We start from the raw sequence: 6286 nt of genomic DNA, 5'->3' as shown, positions 1-6286 counted from the left end.
CGGCGCCCGCCGATCCGCCGCGCCCTCCCCGCGCAGCAGCGGGGCCGACCGCGCACCGCCCCTCCCCGCCCCCTGCCCGCCCCTGAGCAGCGATGGGGGGTCGGTGCCTGTGTACTCTCACGGAGCGGGGGCGGCACCTCCGAGCAGGACCTGCCAGGTGAGGCCGGAGGGGTCAGGTGGTCCCATCCTGAGTTGCTATAAGTTGAAATGCAAAGTTAGGAACTGCAGCCTGGGGGAAGTGCTACACAAACGAACTGTCGTCTGACCCGTGTGTCAGTGCTGCACGTTTCTGCCTGGGAGGTTGTTTTCAACAGGGCTTAGACCTGTTTTGAAAGTACTGAAATAGTCGTTTCCCAAAGTTCTTCACAAACCTCAAATCGTATGAAACTCATGGCTTGGATGCACACCTTGGAGGAAGCAAAGCTGAAAGCATCCCTTTCAGCCTGAACTTTTCTCTCTGTGGAGCACCCAGCCAGAAGCCCTCAGCCATCTTGATGCCACCACAGCACAGGGGAACAACATTACTTCATCTCAGGGCCCTCAGATTGGGTGCCCTTCCATGTTATGGTGCTTCTCCACAGCACAGGGAGCCACTCAGTGTTAGCAACTAGAACTGAAAAGATTGGTGGTAGACTACAGCGAGCAAGCAGAGGTGACAGTCAGTCTGACTGAACTGAAAGAATGGCCTCCAGAGCATCCTACAGCTGGATTTTCTGTCTGCAAGATGGAAGTTCCCATTTTTGCTGCACAACAGTCAATCCCATGTCCTCTCTTCTATAGATGACTGCATTATAAGACAACCTCTACAGTTCAGAATGCAAGGTAATGCTCAATACCTCTGCTAGCACCTGTTGGCTAATGATACACATGGTAACAAAGGCAGCACTACACCTTGTACTGTTGTAACCTTGTCACAGCAGGAAGACCTGGCCCCCCAACAATATAATATGATGGAAAGTACAGTGATAACAGCAGGGTGGCGTGGTCTTCAGCTGCAACAAACAAGGGCAAGCCCAAATAAAGTAGCCAGAAATGCAGAAATAAAGGAAAAGTACTACTTACTTTTGGAAAGCCTCAGGCAGACAGGTTTCTCCAGCAGGACCCCCTTGCTTCTACTGCCAACCCTTAAATGAGGTCTGAGAATGGATGGATCCAGGCTCCACCCCTTTCAGTCACTCAGGTACACTGCATGCACCTGAGCTCGCCTGGCTGGCCCTGCCTTCCCACCATGTGTTTCATCACACCATGTGCAGCCTGTAAAAGGTAATAGCTAAGGATAGTCTAGCTGTCTAATTTATACAGTAACAAGGAATAACTACTGCTCTGGCATTTCTACTACTACTTCAGGGTTACATATTTCGTTACTAATTAGCACTTAATTAGCCCTTGTCTTCATCACAGTCCCATTGTCCTTGTATTTAGACTAAGTATTGGTTCCAATTCACCAGGTTTTTTAAAAATATAGGATATATTCAGTTGTTGAGACAAAGAGCATTACCCGGAATAATACTGTCTGACTATTCAGTTCACCTGAGAGTGGTTCTTCAAGAGGAGAGCTACCTTTCTCTGGGCACAGATGTGCCCTATCTGCTGAATGGTACAGAAGAAACTACAGCCCACTCCACTGGCATTGTCTGGCATGGTTATCTGTTACGTTGCATCCATGTGGCTGACTAGGCTTCCTCTGCACTGGTTACAATGCACTGGGATTTATACATCTTTTGCCTGCAGGACAATTTTTTTTTCTCGATTTTTATTTATTTATTTATTTATGTAAGGTCAAACTGCCATCTGAAAAGTATCTACATAAACTGGACATTTGCAGCTACCAAGTAGAAGACCAAGTAGTAGGGAAAAAATTTTGTGATAAATTCCATTAACAGCCAACATTGTGCAGAGCAAACTCTAGCCCAGCAGTTTCCAAATTGTGGCTCATGAACTGGTCACTGCATGTGATCTGCATTTCAGCAGTACATCTGTATTAAAGCAGGAGATCTCGAGATCACCTCAATTCAGTTTGTTCAGACTGTGATCCGTGAGAGTTTTGGAAAGGTAATTTTAACTAACCCATTCTGTTTGGTAATCAGTAATGAAGTATCACAGAGCTACAATGCTAACCCATGCTTCCTTCCTTTCTGCCTCAGCCTTCCCCTTTACAGCTTTCCTGACTATCTTTTGAAAGAGAGAAACCTGTGACCCCGTGATTCTTTTTGGAGGCAGTGTCATAATCTCTCTAACTAGTTAAGATTTAGTTGCTAGGTAAGCTATGACAGGGTCCAGTGGAAAGTTCTGCTTAAAATTGGATGTCATGCTATGGTTCATTGACTTGAAAAAGCCTGCTACTGTTCCATCATAACAGGGGGGATGCAATTGTACTGATTTTTAAAGCGTGCAGAGCTGTCCAAGGTAACATTGAAGTAGTACGTTTAGTCCTCACAGCTGGAAGGCACTATGGATTTCAGCATACCCTGCTCAAGGTTGTGGTGCTCTTGACACATTAGTATCTCTACTGTTCTTGGTACTCCATGTAAAGATGTCTAGCTCTTCATTGAACTTACTACCTGATTCATAATGGTGTTGTCTAGATGATCTGGAAGTATTTTCCAATCTTCATTTGACTCCTTCTTGAGTCTTGCCATTTTTCATTGCGTGTAACATGTTCTGATGAGGAAGTGCTTTGCTCACTCTTGAAGATGCCACACTGAAGAGGTTAAAGAAGGGACACCCTCATTTGAACTCAGCTGCATGAGTGTGATTATGCACAATGCCTGGCCAGTGTTTTATCAAGAGGTGCTGAAGCCTTTGGAGTAAAATGTGCTATTATGATTTGCTAGTCATTATCTGTTGATTAAAACCAGCAGGAATATGTGACTACTAAAACTACAGAAATCCAGCTTTTTACAGGGTCTAACAGCATACAAAAATTTATATAGTTTCAACTAAATTTGCTTCAATTTTGAAATATTTAGCTGTTTCTATTTAATTTGTGCTCCTTATGCCTTATTGAAGAATGAACAGGAGAGGTTGTGAAAATACAAACATCTTTCTTATGTTGTTCAGAAAGTTGCTGTCCAAACTGTAATGCAATTCTGGCCTTAGATATCAACAGTCACTGCTTGAATGATCATCAAGCATGAATCACAAGACCTATCAGCTTCACTCAACTGTTAAAATGACAGAAAGGCACACAGAAACCTGGATATAACACAGGAAAAGACAGCTATTTTAAAATATCTCCTTGGTAAAAATTCCCCAGGTAGTGCTATGGAGTTTGCTGTCTTGAAGTCTCTATATCAACAGCAACCTCAGTGTTGTGAGTGTTGGCTTTGAAGGATCAAACAGAGCTTCTGCAAGTGCACACAGTTCACTCATCCAAAGTACCCAGAACTCAGTGTGAAAAACTTTCTCATCGACTTTGATGATGGTGTTTGGAGCAGGTCCCTGACAATAATTACATTGGAGCTTAGCCATGGTGACTGCTATTAGAGCTAGGATTTGGACTTGACAGATGAAGATAAATAATCTAATGATTATTATAGCACTTATTTTTTGCATTTCTATAGCATTAAAATGCATTCATAATGTTTCATTATATTTTTACATCTCAAAGAATGAAAGTTGGCTTGAATTGTGTTTTAAAAAATAGCTTGCATCTGTCTTGGCTCTCAAGAACAGTTATTGGACTTCGATAACATCTGGAAAGGAAAGAAAACTACTGCATATAAGGGCAGATGCTAAGTATAGCAGAGACAAAAAGATCTGACTCCCTCATCACAGCGTTTAAATAAAGGAAAAAAGAGACTATAGAAGCTTTGTATGGATGAGGAAGTACCAAGAGCCATCAGGGACAATAGGTGGCATCAGGAAAGATGGCAGTGCCAACATTTCCTGTCACCCAAAAGAGTTTTCAAAATGTCTTTCTTCCTTCAAAACAGCACACTGCAAACCATCAGAGATCCTAGCATTAAGACTGATCTCCATAGTTTATTGATATCAGCTAAAGAGACTCCCACAAAACCGGGTTATCTCATATAGCCTTGCTACGCAGTGATATTTCTCATTTCTCCTGTGCCACTATGCTGCAGAAGCACAAAACCCTATGAGAGACGCTAGTTTGCAGTCTGTATGGGCGAAGTACAATGTGTTCTCACTTCCATACGCTATGAGAAGAAAAGAAACAGTTCTTCATGGGGTCTTTTCACCTCTAACCTGCTACTTAAGTTAACAGAGAAGAGCGAAAAGTAACTAGTGAAGTCTTAGCGCCGGAACAGGCTTGTGGAGTGTCCTTTTCTGGAGACAGGCAAAACACACCTGGATGCTTTCCTGTGCTACCGGTTCTAGGGAACCTGGCTTAGCAGGTGGGTTGAACTAGGTGATCTCCAGAGGTCACTTCCGACCTCTGTGACTGTGATTCAGCGAAAACACACTGCTTGAAATACATGGTTATCTTATTGCAGAGCACCTGTGCAAGGGAGTTGGCTTGTGCATACCATTCTAGGCTACTGTAATTTTTTTTTCTCCTTTTAAAAGTATCTTTAAGAATTGATTGCTTCAGATTCTTAGAATCTGAGAAATCCAAAGGGCTTCATACTCAATGATTGTTGCACTCTTGGGGGCTGCTAGATCTGGTTTGTGAGAAATGTGCTTAGAAATGCACTAAGTCAGTCGAGTGAGTTCTTCCATACTGCTTAATTGAAACTCATCAGCATGTTTCTCCTGTTTGTGCAACTGTGTTCTTGCTGTGTTGAGGCAGTGTGAGTTGCTGAGTAGAATCTTAAGCTTAGTTTATAATGCGGTTTGAAAGAGGTTTGTTTTCTCACTTGTACAGGGTGGAATCAAACCCTGAAAAGCTGACTGTATAAGCATAATATCCATCTTCCATGTGGTTTTGAACAGGTTTAGAAAGACACAAGTAGCGTCACTGCACTTCTACTCTGTGAGGAAATACGTACTTCTCAATTAGAATTGCTTACACATCATACGCTTCTACCTATGGTATTCATTCACAGTGTTCTTTGAAGATAAAGCTAATATTTTGCCAATACATCATCTGAGGTGAGTTCTGTTATACACCAAAACCAAACATCCATCTTTCTCTGAAAAGACAGATGGATTGCTTTAAGGTAATACTATCTGTCCTTATCTCCACCTTAACATAATCACTCTCATCAGGAAGTTTTAAAAGAAACTTTGGAAAGGACTGACAGCTTTCATCATTGAAAGGACAATCTATTTATTTTTTTCTCCCACCAAATACCCCATTTACTATGTGGTATAATCTTGTTAAGGTGAAAGACTTGATAATATCCAAAGTAATACTAGACATTCATATGAGCAGTAAAAACGTTCAGTTACAAAGCTAAAAATACAAGTATATGTGTTTTCAAAGATATTAAGAGCTGTTGGTGATTTAGGTCTGGCTGTAGCTTTGAATTATCCAGACAAAATCTTCCATATTGAAAGTTCAGACACCTTCTTCTGATAAATGAGTACATTAGTTTCTGAGCTGGGATGCTTTTATCCATGTGTTGGGCATAATATCAGTTCAAAAAATACATTAAAATTATAACTGTAATTTTATTATGCAGAGCTATTTACTGGGCTTAACATCAAAGTGTACCAACATTTTGCATTTTCTCCTGACACTTTCACTATACTCAGTTGTATGTTTGTAATGCCAGCTCAGAATACTTAGGCAAATTAATTCTAGCTTCAATATTATAATGCTTTTTTTTTTTTTTCATTTCCTCTCATGTGCTTTCTCCACTAGTAAGACATTCAGATAACTTCTAGAGCCACCTGAAGAACCTGAATTCTCAAAAGCCACCTGCTTCAGTGAAACTGTGCTTTACAGTTTGAAAGTGTGTCCCTTTAAATTAAAAAGGAGGTTTCGCTTTCACTTCAAAACTGATTTGGCTCTTTCCTCAGCCTTCATACCAGGTTCATTACACATTAAATGGCATTGGGGACCAGTTCCCTTGGAGCAATACTATCCTGAAGCCACCACAGTGCTGGGAACTGTGCTGTGGGAGGTGCTGTAGTTCAGATAAAGCAGAACTTAAGAGTTTGGCTGTTGTGGCTCAAGTATTTTTTTGTTGTTCCTTTCACAAGAGTAAGACAGAACATTAGGCCCCAGTGTTCTGGCCATATTCCAACCTGCACAATTACATTCTGCCTGCCCTATGTTTCCCCTGCAGCTGTAATTGCTCACCATTTCTACACAAAAGGAGTTGTGTGTTGTTGCTCTAGCTGATGAAAATTGCCTTGCTCATTCCCCAGAGTGGGC

Source organism: Coturnix japonica, chromosome 12 (genome assembly GCF_001577835.2).
Source record: "Coturnix japonica isolate 7356 chromosome 12, Coturnix japonica 2.1, whole genome shotgun sequence".
Taxonomy (NCBI): domain Eukaryota; kingdom Metazoa; phylum Chordata; class Aves; order Galliformes; family Phasianidae; genus Coturnix; species Coturnix japonica.
Note: the sequence above shows the minus strand (reverse complement) of the source record.